The 16,024-nt window shown below is 55.0% G+C and overlaps 1 protein-coding gene across 6 annotated transcripts in view; it reads left to right on the plus strand.

Moving 5' to 3' along the window:
- Positions 1-16,024, plus strand: part of LOC140732472 (WD repeat-containing protein 97-like) — a 166,243-nt gene that overhangs the window by 118,026 nt on the left and 32,193 nt on the right. The gene's annotated exons all lie outside the window — the stretch shown is intronic.

The following is a 16,024-nucleotide window of genomic DNA, read 5'->3' on the forward strand; positions in this document are numbered from 1 at the left end:
CGGTCACCGAGAGTGAAGGGTGACAGAGACAGAGTCAGAAGGGGTGACGGTCAGCGAGACTGAAGGGGTGATGGTCACTGAGACTGAAGGGGTGACGGTCACCGAGAGTGAAGGGTGACAGAGACAGAGTCAGAAGGGGTGACGGTCACTGAGACTGAAGGGGTGACGGTCACCGAGACTGAAGGGTGACAGAGACAGAGTCAGAAGGGGTGACGGTCACTGAGATTGAAGGGGTGATGGTCACCGAGACTGAAGGGTGACAGAGTCAGAGTCAGAAGGGGTGATGGTCACCAAGATTGAAGGGGTGACGGGGATGGAGGTGGAAAGTGGAGGCAGTTGGAGGGAGTGGTGGGGACAGAAGGGTGGTGGGACAGAGGGGTTGTTGGGTCAGAGGGAGAGACAAAGATGGAAGGAGAGACGCGGACAGAGGGGTGAAGGAGGCCGATAGGGTAACAGAGATGGAGATGGAGGGAATGATGGAGGCATAAGTGGAGGGATGATGGAGATGGACAGGGTGTCAGAGGCGGGTGATATACAGTGCCTATAAAAAGTATTCACCCTCCCTTGGAAGTTTTTATTTTTTTGTTTTACAACATTGAATCACAGTGGATTTAATTTAACTTTTTTTGACAACAGAAAAAGACTCTTTTGTGTCAAAGTGAAAACAGATTTCTACAAAGTGCACACGAGTGAATCTGCAGATGCTGGAAATAAATAAAAACACAAAATGCTGGCAGAACTCAGCAGGGCAGACAGCATCTATGGGAGGAGGTAGTGATGACGTTTCGGGCCAAAACCCTTCATCAGGAGACTCCTGATAAAGGGTTTCGGCCCGAAACTCCGTCACTACCTCCTCCCATAGATGCTGTCTGGCCTGCTGAGTTCTGCCAGCATTTTGTGTTTTTATTTCTACAAAGTGATCTAAATTAATTACAAATATAAAACACAAAATAATTGATTGCATAAGTATTCACCTTCTTTAATATGACACTCCAAATCATCACTGGAGAAGCTGATTGGTCACTAAATTAGTTAAGTGACGATCACCTCTGTGTAGTCAAGGTGTTTCAAATGATTGTAGTAAAAGTACACCTGTATACTGCTGGTGAGTCAGTATTCTGGCAAAAACTACACATGAAGACAAAAGAACACTCCAAGCAACTCCACGAAAAGGTTATTGAAAAGCACAAGTCAGGAAATGAATACGAAAAAATTTTCAAGTCACTGAATATCCCTTGGAGTAAAATCTATCATCAAGAAATGGAAAGAATATGGCACAGCTGTAAATCTGCCCAGAGTAGGCTGTCCTCAAAAACTGAGTGATCATGCAAGAAGAGGCCACCAAGAGACCTATGACAACTCTGGAAGAGTTACAACCATCAGTAGCTGAGATGGGAGAGACTGCACGTACAACAACTGTTGCCCGGGTGCTTCACCAGCCACAGCTTTATGGGAGAGTGGCAAAGAGAAAGGCAGTTGAAAAAACTTACATGAAATCTCGTCTAGAGTTTGCAAGAAGCCAAATGGGAGACTCTGAAGTCAACTGGAAGACGGTTCTATAGTCAGATGAAATCAAAATTTAGCTTTTTGGCCACCAGACTAAATGATATGTTTGACGTTAAGCCAAACACTGCACATCATCAAAAACACACCATCCCTACCGTGAAGCATGGTGGTGGCTGTTTCATGCTGTGGGGATGCTTCACTGCTTCAGGCCCCGGAAGGCTTGTGAAGGCAGAGGGTAAAATGAATGCAGCAAAATACAGGGAAATCCTGGACGAAAACCTGATGCAGTCTGCAAGAAAACTGCGACTTGGGAGAAGATTTGTTTTCCAACAAGACAATGACCCCAAGCATAAAGCCAACGTTACCCAGAAATAGCTTAAAAACAACAAAGTTAATGTCCTGGAGTGGCCAAGACAGAAGCAGTTTTGTAAGGAAGAATGGGGAAAAATGGCAGTGTCCAGATATGCAAAGCTGATAGAGACCTATCCACACAGAGACAAGGCTGTAATTGTTGCCGAAGGTTCATCTACTAAATACTGACTTGAATGGTGAATAATTATGCAATCGGTTATTTTGTGTTTAATAATTGTAATCAATTTAGACCAATTTGTAGAAATTTGATATCATTTTAAGTCTTTTCTGTTGATCAGTGTCAAAAAGCCAAATTAAATCCACTGTGATTTAATGTTGTAAAATAATAAAACATGAAACTTATGGGGGGGGTAGTTGTGAATACTTTTTATAGGTACTGTGTAGGAAGGGGTGATGGAGATGGGTGATGGATGTAGAGGCAGAGGTGGAGGTGGAGATAGGTGACGGAGACAGAAAGCAGACAGAGATTTAAGATAGAGACTGATGATGGAAATGGAGGAGGTGACAGAGACACAGTGTGTGACAGAGACGGGTGGGATGATGAAGATGGTGAGGGTAATGGAGAGGGAAGACTGAAGTGATGGGGGTGTCAGAGACGGAGGGGGAGATGGAGACGATGGGGATGACGGAGAGAGAGATGGCAACAGTTGGGGTGATGGAGACGGTGGATGTGACGGAAACGGTGGGGTGATGGAGACGGTGGATGTGATGGAGATGGAGGGGGTGATGGAGATGGAGGGGTGGATGGAGATGGTGGATGTGATGGAGATGGAGGGGGTGATGGAGATGAAGGGAGTGATGGAGACGGTGGATGTGACGGAAACGGTGGGGTGATGGAGATGGAGCGGGTGAATGGAGCTGGAGGGAGTGACGGAGACAGTGGATGTGATGGAAACGGTGGGGTGATGGAGACGGTGGATGTGATGGAGATGGAGGGGGTGATGGAGACGGTGGATGTGATGGAGATGGAGGGGGTGATGGAGACGGTGGATGTGACGGAGACGGTGGATGTGATGGAGATGGAGGGGGTGATGGAGATGAAGGGAGTGATGGAGACGGTGGATGTGACGGAAACGGTGGGGTGATGGAGATGGAGGGGGTGAATGGAGCTGGAGGGAGTGACGGAGACGGTGGATGTGATGGAAACGGGGTGATGGAGACGGTGGATGTGATGGAGATGGAGGGGGTGATGGAGATGGTGGATGTGATGGAGATGGAGGGGGTGATGGAGACGGTGGATGTGACGGAAACGGTGGGGTGATGGAGACGGTGGATGTGACGGAAACGGTGGGGTGATGGAGAGAGTGGATGTGATGGAGATGGAGGGGGTGATGGAGATGAACGGAGTGATGGAGACGGTAGATGTGACGGAAACGGTGGGGTGATGGAGATGGAGGGGTGGATGGAGACGATCGAATTGATGGAGATGGAGGGGGTGATGGAGATGAAGGGAGTGATGGAGACGGTGGATGTGACGGAAACGGTGGGGTGATGGAAATGGAGGGGGTGATGGAGATGGAGGGAGTGACGGAGACGGTGGATGTGATGGAAACGGTGGGGTGATGGAGACGGTGGATGTGATGGAGATGGAGGGGGTGATGGAGACGGTGGATGTGACGGAAACGGTGGGGTGATGGAGACAGTAGATGTGATGGAGATGGAGATGAAAGGAGTGATGGAGACGGTGGATGTGACGGAAACGGTGGGGTGACGGAGACGGTGGGGTGACGGAGATGGTGGATGTGACGGAAACGGTGGGGTGACGGAGATGGAGGGAGTGACGGAGACGTTGGATGTGACGGAGACGGTGGGGTGACGGAGATGGAGGGGTGGATGGAGACGATGGAATTGATGGAGATGGAGGGGGTGATGGAGATGAAGGGAGTGATGGAGACGGTGGATGTGACGGAAACGGTGGGGTGATGGAAATGGAGGGGGTGATGGAGATGGAGGGAGTGACGGAGACGGTGGATGTGATGGAAACGGTGGGGTGATGGAGACGGTGGATGTGATGGAGATGGAGGGGGTGATGGAGACGGTGGATGTGATGGAGATGGAGGGGGTGATGGAGACGGTGGATGTGACGGAAACGATGGGGTGATGGAGACAGTGGATGTGATGGAGATGGAGGGGGTGATGGAGATGAAGGGAGTGATGGAGACGGTGGATGTGACGGAAACGGTGGGGTGACGGAGACGGTGGGGTGACGGAGATGGAGGGGGTGACGGAGACGGTGGATGTGACGGAAACGGTGGGGTGACGGAGATGGAGGGAGTGACGGAGACGGTGGATGTGACGGAGACGGTGGGGTGACGGAGATGGAGGGGTTGATGGAGATGGAGGGGGTGATGGAGACGGTGGATGTGACGGGAACGGTGGGGTGATGGAGGTGGAGGGGGTGATGGAGATGGAGGGGGTGATGGAGACAGTGGATGTGACGGAGACGGTGGGGTGATGGAGACGGTGGATGTGACGGAAACGGTGGGGTGATGGAGATGGAGGGGGTGATGGAGGCGGTGGTTGTGACAGAAACGGTGGGGTGATGGAGATGGAGGGGGTGATGGAGACGGTGGATGTGACGGAAACAGTGGGGTGATGGAGACAGTGGATGTGATGGAGATGGAGGGGGTGATGGAGATGAAGGGAGTGATGGAGACGGTGGATGTGATGGAGATGGAGGGGGTGATGGAGATGGAGGGGTGGATGGAGATGGTGGATGTGATGGAGATGGAGGGGGTGATGGAGATGAAGGGAGTGATGGAGACGGTGGATGTGATGGAAACGGTGGCGTGATGGAGATGGAGGGGGTGATGGAGATGGAGGGAGTGACTGAGATGGTGGATGTGATGGAAACGGTGGGGTGACGGAGACGGTGGATGTGATGGAGATGGAGGGGTGATGGAGACGGTGGATGTGGTGGAGATGGAGGGGGTGATGGAGATGGTGGATGTGACGGAAACGGTGGGATGATGGAGACGGTGGATGTGACGGAAACGGTGGGGTGATGGAGACAGTGGATGTGATGGAGATGGAGGGGGTGATGGAGATGAAGGGAGTGATGGAGACGGTGGATGTGACGGAAACGGGGTGATGGAGACGGTGGGGTGGATGGAGACGGTGGAATTGATTGAGATGGAGGGGGTGATGGAGATGAAGGGAGTGATGGAGACGGTGGATGTGACGGAAACGGTGGGGTGATGGAGATGGAGGGGGAGATGGGGATGGAGGGAGTGACGGAGACGGTGGATGTGATGGAAACGGTGGGGTGATGGAGATGGTGGATGTGATGGAGATGGAGGGGGTGATGGAGACGGTGGATGTGATGGAGATGGAGGGGGTGATGGAGACGGTGGATGTGACGGAAACGGTGGGGTGATGGAGACAGTGGATGTGATGGAGATGGAGGGGGTGATGGAGATGAAGGGAGTGATGGAGACAGTGGATGTGACGGAAACGGTGGGGTGATGGAGACGGTGGGGTGGATGGAGACGGTGGAATTGATTGAGATGGAGGGGGTGATGGAGATGAAGGGAGTGATGGAGACGGTGGATGTGACGGAAACGGTGGGGTGATGGAGACGGAGGGGGAGATGGGGATGGAGGGAGTGACGGAGACGGTGGATGTGATGGAAACGGTGGGGTGATGGAGACGGTGGATGTGATGGAGATGGAGGGGGTGATGGAGACGGTGGATGTGATAGAGATGGAGGGGGTGATGGAGACGGTGGATGTGACGGAAACGGTGGGGTGATGGAGAAAGTGGATGTGACGGAAACGGTGGGGTGATGGAGACAGTGGATGTGATGGAGATGGAGGGGGTGATGGAGATGAAGGGAGTGATGGAGACAGTGGATGTGACTGAAACGGTGGGGTGACGGAGACGGTGGGGTGACGGAGACAGTGGGGTGACGGAGATGGTGGATGTGACGGAAACGGTGGGGTGACGGAGATGGAGGGAGTGACGGAGACGGTGGATGTGATGGAGATGGAGGGGGTGATGGAGACGGTGCATGTGACGGAGATGGAGGGGGTGATGGAGATGGAGGGGGTGATGCAGACGGTGGATGTGACGGAGACAGTGGGGTGACAGAGATGGAGGGGTTGATGGAGATGGAGGGGGTGATGGAGACGGTGGATGTGACGGGAACGGTGGGGTGATGGAGACGGTGGATGTCACGGGAACGGTGGGGTGATGGAGACAGTGGATGTGATGGAGATGGAGGGGGTGATGGAGATGAAGGGAGTGATGGAGACGGTGGATGTGATGGAGATGGAGGGGGTGATGGAGATGGAGGGGTGGATGGAGATGGTGGATGTGATGGAGATGGAGGGGGTGATGGAGATGGAAGGAGTGATGGAGACGGTGGATGTGATGGAGATGGAGGGGGTGATGGAGACGGTGGATGTGATGGAAACGGTGGGGTGATGGAGATGGAGGGAGTGATGGAGATGGAGGGGGTGATGGAGACGGTGGATGTGATGGAGATGGAGGGGGTGATGGAGACGGTGGATGTGATGGAAACGGTGGGGTGATGGAGATGGAGGGAGTGATGGAGATGGAGGGGGTGATGGAGACGGTGGATGTGATGGAGATGGAGGGGGTGATGGAGACGGTGGATGTGACGGAAACGGTGGGGTGATGGAGACGGTGGATGTGATGGAAACGGTGGGGTGATGGAGACAGTGGACGTGATGGAGATGGAGGGGGTGATGGAGATGAAGGGAGTGACGGAGACGGTGGATGTGACAGAAACGGTGGGGTGATGGAGATGAAGGGAGTGATGGAGATGAAGGGGGGATTGAGATGGAGGGGTGACGGAGACGGTGGATGTGACGGAAACGGTGGGGTGACGGAGATGGAGGGAGTGACGGAGACGGTGGATGTGATGGAGACGGAGGGGGTGATGGAGACGGTGGATGTGACGGAGACGGTGGGGTGACGGAGATGGAGGGGGTGATGGAGATGGAGGGGGTGATGGAGACGGTGGATGTGACGGAAACGGTGGGGTGACGGAGATGGAGGGGGTGATGGAGATGGAGGGGGTGATGGAGAAGGTGGATGTGACAGAAACGGTGGGGTGATGGAGATGGAGGGAGTGATGTGGACGGTGGATGTGACAGAAACAGTGGGGTGATGGAGATGGAGGAAGTGATGTGGACGGTGGATGTGACAGAAACGGTGGGGTGACGGAAATGATGGGGTGATGGAGATGAAGGGAGTGATGGAGATGGAGGGGGTGATGGAGATGGAGGGAGTGATGGAGATGGAGAGGGTGATGGAGATGGAGGGAGTGATGGAGATGGAGGGAGTGATGGAGACGGTGGATGTGACGGAGACGATGGGGTGACGGAGTCGGTGGATGTGATGGAGATGGAGGGGGTGATGGAGACGGTGGATGTGAAGGAGACGATGGGGTGACGGAGACGGTGGGGTGATGGAGATGGAGGGAGTGATGGAGATGAAGGGAGTGATGGAGATGAAGGGGGTGATGGAAATGGAGGGGGTGATGGAGACGGTGGATGTGACGGAAACGGTGGGGTGATGGAGATGGAGGGGGTGATGGAGACGGTGGATGTGACGGAAACGGTGGGGTGATGGAGATGAAGGGGGTGATGGAGATCGAGGGGGTGATGGAGACGGTGGAAGTGACAGAGACGGTGGGGTGATGGAGATGGAGGGGGTGACGGAAACAGTGGGGTGATGGAGATGGAGGGGGTGATGGAGATGAAGGGAGTGATGGAGACAGTGGATGTGATGGAGATGGAGGGGGTGATGGAGACAGTGGATGTGATGGAGATGGAGGGGGTGATGGAGACGGTGGATGTGACGGAAACGGTGGGGTGATGGAGACGGAGGGGGTGATGTAGATTAAGGGAGTGATGGAAATGAAGGGGTTGATGGAGATGGAGGGGTGATGGAGACGGTGAATGTGACGGAAACGATAGGGTGATGGAGATGGAGCGGGTGATGGAGATGGAGGGAGTGATGGAGACAGTGGATGTGACAGAAACGGTGGGGTGATGGAGATGGAGGGAGTGATGGAGACGGTGGATGTGAAGGAGACGATGTATGTGACGGAGTCGGTAGGGTGACGGAGTCGGTGGATGTGATGGAGATGGAGGTGGTGATGGAAATGGAGGGAGTGATGAAGACGGTGGATATGACAGAAACGGTGGGGTGATGGAGATGGAGGGGGTGATGGAGATGGAGGGAGTGATGGAGACGGTGTATGTGACAGAAACGGTGGGGTGATGGAAATGGAGGGAGTGATGGAGACGGTGGATGTGACAGAAACGGTGGGGTGATGCAGATGGAGGGGGTGATGGAGACGGTGGATGTGACCGAAATGGTGGGGTGATGGAGATGGAGGGGGTGATGGAGACGGTGGATGTGACAGAAACGGTGGGGTGATGGAAATGGAAGGAGTGACGGAGATGGTGGATTTGACGGAAACGGTGGGGTGATGGAGGTGGATGGGGTGATGGAGATGGAGGGAGTGATGGAGATGGTGGATGTGACGGAAATGATGGGGTGATGGAGACTGTGTATGTGACGGAAACGGTGGGGTGATGGAGATGAAGGGAGTGATGGAGATGGAGGGAGTGATGGAGACGGTGGATGTGACGGAGACGGTGGATGTGATGGAGATGGAGGGAGTGATGGAGACGGTGGATGTGATGGAGATGGAGGGAGTGATGGAGACGGTGGATTTGACGGAAACGATGGTGTGATGGAGATGGAGGGAGTGATGGAGACTGTGGATGTGACGGAAACGGTGGGGTGATGGAGATGAAGGGAGTGATGGAGATGGAGGGAGTGATGGAGACGGTGGATTTGATGGAAACGGTGGGGTGATGGAGATGGAGGGGGTGATGGAGATGGAGGGAGTGATGGAGACGGTGGATTTGACGGAAACGGTGGGGTGATGGAGGTGGATGTGGTGATGGAGATGGAGGGAGTGATGGAGATGGTGGATGTGACGGAAACGATGGGGTGAAGGAGATGGTGTATGTGACGGAGATGGTGGATGTGATGGAGATGGTGGGGGTGATGGAGACGGTGGATGTGACAGAAACGGTGGGGTGATGGAAATGGAAGGAGTGACGGAGATGGTGGATGTGACAGAAACGGTGGGGTGATGGACATGAAGGGGGGATGGAGATGGAGGGGTGACGGAGACGGTGGATGTGACGGAAACGGTGGGGTGATGGAGATGAAGGGGGTGATGGAGATGGAGGGAGTGATGGAGATGGAGGGGGTGATGGAGATGGAGGGAGTGATGGAGATGGAGGGGGTGATGCAGATGGAGGGAGTGATGGAGATGGAGGGGGTGATGGAGATGGAGGGAGTGATGGAGAGGGTGGATGTGACGGAGACGGTGTGGTGATGGAGATGGAGGGAGTGATGGAGATGAAGGGAGTGATGGATATGAAGGGGGTGATGGAGATGGAGGGAGTGATGGAGATGGAGGGAGTGATGGAGACGGTGGATGTGACGGAGACGGTGGGGTGACAGAGATGGAGGGAGTGATGGAGATGAAGGGAGTGATGGATATGAAGGGGGTGATGGAGATGGAGGGGGTGATGGAGATGGAGGGAGTGATAGAGATGGAGGGGGTGATGGAGATGGAGGGAGTGATGGAGATGGAGGGGGTGATGGAGATGGAGGGAGTGATGGAGATGGAGGGGTGATGGAGATGGAGGGAGTGATGGAGATGGAGGGAGTGATGGAGATGGAGGGAGTGATGGAGACAGTGGATGTGACGGAGATGGTGGGGTGACGGAGACGGTGGATGTGACGGAGATGGAGGGGGTGATGGAGATGAAGGGAGTGATGGAGATGAAGGGGGGATGGAGATGGAGGGGTGATGGAGACGGTGGATGTGATGGAAACAGTGGGGTGATGGAGATGAAGGGGGTGATGGAGTTTGAGGGAGTGACGGAGACGGTGTGGTGACGGAGATGGAGGGAGTGATGGAGATGAAGGGAGTGATGGATATGAAGGGGGTGATGGAGATGGAGGGAGTGATGGAGATGGAGGGAGTGATGGAGACGGTGGATGTGACGGAGACGGTGGGGTGACAGAGATGGAGGGAGTGATGGAGATGAAGGGAGTGATGGATATGAAGGGGGTGATGGAGATGGAGGGGGTGATGGAGATGGAGGGAGTGATGGAGATGGAGGCGGTGATGGAGATGGAGGGAGTGATGGAGATGGAGGGGGTGATGGAGATGGAGGGGGTGATGGAGATGGAGGGAGTGATGGAGATGGAGGGGTGATGGAGATGGAGGGAGTGATGGAGATGGAGGGAGTGATGGAGACGGTGGATGTGACGGAGACGGTGGGGTGACGGAGACGGTGGATGTGACGGAGATGGAGGGGGTGATGGAGATGGAGGGAGTGATGGAGATGGAGGGGTGATGGAGATGGAGGGAGTGATGGAGATGGAGGGAGTGATGGAGACGGTGGATGTGACGGAGACGGTGGGGTGACGGAGACGGTGGATGTGACGGAGATGGAGGGGGTGATGGAGATGAAGGGAGTGATGGAGATGAAGGGGGGATGGAGATGGAGGGGTGATGGAGACGGTGGATGTGATGGAAACAGTGGGGTGATGGAGATGAAGGGGGTGATGGAGTTTGAGGGAGTGATGGAGATGGAGGGAGTGATGGAGATGGAGGGAGTGATGGATATGAAGGGAGTGATGGAGATGAAGGGGGGATGGAGATGGAGGGGTGATGGAGACGGTGGATGTGATGGAAACAGTGGGGTGATGGAGATGAAGGGGATGATGGAGTTTGAGGGAGTGATGGAGATGGAGGGGGTGATGGAGATGGAGGGAGTGATGGAGATGGAGGGGGTGATGGAGATGGAGGGAGTGATGGAGATGGAGGGAGTGATGGAGACGGTGGATGTGACGGAGACGGTGTGGTGATGGAGACGGAGGGGGTGATGTAGATTAAGGGAGTGATGGAGATGAAGGGGGTGATGGAGATGGAGGGGTGATGGAGACGGTGAATGTGACGGAAACGATAGGGTGATGGAGATGGAGCGGGTGATGGAGATGGAGGGAGTGATGGAGACAGTGGATGTGACAGAAACGGTGGGGTGATGGAGATGGAGGGAGTGATGGAGACGGTGTATGTGAAGGAGACGGTGTATGTGACGGAGTCGGTGGGGTGACGGAGTCGGTGGATGTGATGGAGATGGAGGTGGTGATGGAGATGGAGGGAGTGATGGAGATGGAGGGAGTGATGGAGACGGTGTATGTGACAGAAACGGTGGGGTGATGGAAATGGAGGGAGTGATGGAGACGGTGGATGTGACAGAAACGGTGGGGTGATGCAGATGGAGGGGGTGATGGAGACGGTGGATGTGACCAAAATGGTAGGGTGATGGAGATGGAGGGGGTGATGGAGACGGTGGATGTGACAGAAACGGTGGGGTGATGGAAATGGAAGGAGTGACGGAGACGGTGGATTTGACGGAAACGGTGGGGTGATGGAGGTGGATGGGGTGATGGAGATGGAGGGAGTGATGGAGATGGTGGATGTGACGGAAACGATGGGGTGATGGAGACTGTGTATGTGACGGAAACGGTGGGGTGATGGAGATGAAGGGAGTGATGGAGATGGAGGGAGTGATGGAGACGGTGGATGTGACGGAGACGGTGGATGTGATGGAGATGGAGGGAGTGATGGAGACGGTGGATGTGATGGAGATGGAGGGAGTGATGGAGACGGTGGATTTGACGGAAACGATGGTGTGATGGAGATGGAGGGAGTGATGGAGACTGTGGATGTGACGGAAACGGTGGGGTGATGGAGATGAAGGGAGTGATGGAGATGGAGGGAGTGATGGAGACGGTGGATGTGACGGAAACGATGGGGTGATGGAGATGGAGGGAGTGATGGAGACAGTGGATGTGACAGAAACGGTGGGGTGATGGAGATGGAGGGGGTGATGGAGACGGTGGATGTGACGGAAACAGTGGGGTGATGGAGATGAAGGGAGTGATGGAGACGGTGGATGTGACGGAAACGGTGGGGTGGTGGAGATGGAGGGGGTGATTGAGATAGAGGGACTGATGGAGACGGTGGATGTGACGGAAACGGTGGGGTGATGGAGATGGAGGGGGTGATAGAGATGAAGAGAGTGATGGAGTTGGAGGGGGTTATGGAGATGGAGGGAGTGATTTAGATGGAGGGGGTGATGGAGATGAAGAGAGTGATGGAGTTGGTGGGAGTGATGGAGATGGAGGGAGTGATGGAGATGGAGGGGGTGATGGAGATGAAGGGAGTGATGGAGATGGTGGGGGTGATGGAGATGGAGGGAGTGATGGAGATGGAGGGGGTGATGGAGATGAAGGGGGTGATGGAGATGGAGGGAGTGATGGAGACGGTGGATGTGACAGAAACGGTTGATTGATGGAGATGAAGGGAGTGATGGAGATGGAGGGGGTGATGGAGATGGAGGGGGTGATGGAGATGGAGGGAGTGATGGAGACGGTGGATGTGACGGAGACGGTGGGGTGACGGAGACGGTGGATGTGACGGAGATGGAGGGGGTGATGGAGATGAAGGGAGTGATGGAGATGAAGAGAGTGATGGAGTTGGAGGGGGTTATGGAGATGGAGGGAGTGATTTAGATGGAGGGGGTGATGGAGATGAAGAGAGTGATGGAGTTGGTGGGAGTGATGGAGATGGAGGGAGTGATGGATATGAAGGGAGTGATGGATATGAAGGGAGTGATGGAGATGGAGGGGGTGATGGAGATGGAGGGAGTGATGGAGATGGAGGGGGTGATGGAGATGGAGGGGGTGATGGAGATGGAGGGAGTGATGGAGATGGAGGGGTGATGGAGATGGAGGGAGTGATGGAGATGGAGGGAGTGATGGAGACGGTGGATTTGACGGAGACGGTGGGGTGACGGAGACGGTGGATGTGACGGAGATGGAGGGGGTGATGGAGATGAAGGGAGTGATGGAGATGAAGGGGGGATGGAGATGGAGGGGTGATGGAGACGGTGGATGTGACGGAAACGGTGGGGTGATGGAGATGAAGGGGGTGATGGAGATTGAGGGAGTGATGGAGATGGAGGGGGTGATGGAGATGGAGGGAGTGATGGAGATGGAGGGGGTGATGGAGATGGAGGGAGTGATGGAGATGGAGGGAGTGATGGAGACGGTGGATGTGACGGAGACGGTGTGGTGATGGAGACGGAGGGGGTGATGTAGATTAAGGGAGTGATGGAGATGAAGGGGGTGATGGAGATGGAGGGGTGATGGAGACGGTGAATGTGACGGAAACGATGGGGTGATGGAGATAGAGCGGGTGATGGAGATGGAGGGAGTGATGGAGGCAGTGGATGTGACAGAAACGGTGGGGTGATGGAGATGGAGGGAGTGATGGAGACGGTGGATGTGAAGGAGACGGTGTATGTGACGGAGTCGGTGGGGTGACGGAGTCGGTGGATGTGATGGAGATGGAGGTGGTGATGGAAATGGAGGGAGTGATGGAGACGGTGGATATGACAGAAACGGTGGGGTGATGGAGATGGAGGGGGTGATGGAGATGGAGGGAGTGATGGAGACGGTGTATGTGACAGAAACGGTGGGGTGATGGAAATGGAGGGAGTGATGGAGACGGTGGATGTGACAGAAACGGTGTGGTGATGGAGATGGAGGGGGTGATGGAGACGGTGGATGTGACCGAAATGGTGGGGTGATGGAGATGGAGGGGGTGATGGAGACGGTGGATGTGACAGAAACGGTGGGGTGATGGAGATGGAGGGGGTGATGGAGACGGTGGATGTGACCGAAATGGTGGGGTGATGGAGATGGAGGGGGTGATGGAGACGGTGGATGTGACAGAAACGGTGGGGTGATGGAGATGGAGGGGGTGATGGAGACGGTGGATGTGACAGAAACGGTGGGGTGATGGAGGTGGATGGGGTGATGGAGATGGAGGGAGTGATGGAGATGGTGGATGTGACGGAAACGATGGGGTGATGGAGACTGTGTATGTGACGGAAACGGTGGGGTGATGGAGATGAAGGGAGTGATGGAGATGGAGGGAGTGATGGAGACGGTGGATGTGACGGAGACGGTGGATGTGATGGAGATGGAGGGAGTGATGGAGACGGTGGATGTGATGGAGATGGAGGGAGTGATGGAGACGGTGGATTTGACGGAAACGATGGTGTGATGGAGATGAAGGGAGTGATGGAGACTGTGGATGTGACGGAAACGGTGGGGTGATGGAGATGAAGGGAGTGATGGAGATCGAGGGAGTGATGGAGACGGTGGATGTGACGGAAACGATGGGGTGATGGAGATGGAGGGAGTGATGGAGACAGTGGATGTGACAGAAACGGTGGGGTGATGGAGATGGAGGGGGTGATGGAGACGGTGGATGTGACGGAAACAGTGGGGTGATGGAGATGAAGGGAGTGATGGAGACGGTGGATGTGACGGAAACGGTGGGGTGGTGGAGATGGAGGGGGTGATTGAGATAGAGGGACTGATGGAGACGGTGGATGTGACGGAAACGGTGGGGTGATGGAGATGGAGGGGGTGATAGAGATGAAGAGAGTGATGGAGTTGGAGAGGGTTATGGAGATGGAGGGAGTGATTTAGATGGAGGGGGTGATGGAGATGAAGAGAGTGATGGAGTTGGTGGGAGTGATGGAGATGGAGGGAGTGATGGAGATGGAGGGGGTGATGGAGATGAAAGGAGTGATGGAGATGGTGGGGGTGATGGAGATGGAGGGAGTGATGGAGATGGAGGGGGTGATGGAGATGAAGGGGGTGATGGAGATGGAGGGAGTGATGGAGACGGTGGATGTGACAGAAACGGTTGATTGATGGAGATGAAGGGAGTGATGGAGATGGAGGGGGTGATGGAGATGGAGGGGGTGATGGAGATGGAGGGAGTGATGGAGACGGTGGATGTGACGGAGACGGTGGGGTGACGGAGACGGTGGATGTGACGGAGATGGAGGGGGTGATGGAGATGAAGGGAGTGATGGAGATGAAGGGGGGATGGAGATGGAGGGGTGACGGAGACGGTGGATGTGACGGAAACGGTGGGGTGATGGAGATGAAGGGGATGATGGAGATGGAGGGAGTGATGGATATGGAGGGAGTGATGGATATGAAGGGAGTGATGGATATGAAGGGAGTGATGGAGATGGAGGGGGTGATGGAGATGGAGGGAGTGATGGAGATGGAGGGGGTGATGGAGATGGAGGGGGTGATGGAGATGGAGGGAGTGATGGAGATGGAGGGGTGATGGAGATGGAGGGAGTGATGGAGATGGAGGGAGTGATGGAGACGGTGGATTTGACGGAGACGGTGGGGTGACGGAGACGGTGGATGTGACGGAGATGGAGGGGGTGATGGAGATGAAGGGAGTGATGGAGATGAAGGGGGGATGGAGATGGAGGGGTGATGGAGACGGTGGATGTGACGGAAACGGTGGGGTGATGGAGATGAAGGGGGTGATGGAGATTGAGGGAGTGATGGAGATGGAGGGGGTGATGGAGATGGAGGGAGTGATGGAGTTGGAGGGGGTGATGGAGATGGAGGGAGTGATGGAGATGGAGGGAGTGATGGAGACGGTGGATGTGACGGAGACGGTGTGGTGATGGAGACGGAGGGGGTGATGTAGATTAAGGGAGTGATGGAGATGAAGGGGGTGATGGAGATGGAGGGGTGATGGAGACGGTGAATGTGACGGAAACGATGGGGTGATGGAGATGGAGCGGGTGATGGAGATGGAGGGAGTGATGGAGGCAGTGGATGTGACAGAAACGGTGGGGTGATGGAGATGGAGGGAGTGATGGAGACGGTGGATGTGAAGGAGACGGTGTATGTGACGGAGTCGGTGGGGTGACGGAGTCGGTGGATGTGATGGAGATGGAGGTGGTGATGGAAATGGAGGGAGTGATGGAGACGGTGGATATGACAGAAACGGTGGGGTGATGGAGATGGAGGGGGTGATGGAGATGGAGGGAGTGATGGAGACGGTGTATGTGACAGAAACGGTGGGGTGATGGAAATGGAGGGAGTGATGGAGACGGTGGATGTGACAGAAACGGTGTGGTGATGGAGATGGAGGGGGTGATGGAGACGGTGGATGTGACCG

This window comes from Hemitrygon akajei, chromosome 8 (assembly GCF_048418815.1).
Source record: "Hemitrygon akajei chromosome 8, sHemAka1.3, whole genome shotgun sequence".
In the NCBI taxonomy this organism is placed as follows: Eukaryota; Metazoa; Chordata; class Chondrichthyes; order Myliobatiformes; family Dasyatidae; genus Hemitrygon; species Hemitrygon akajei.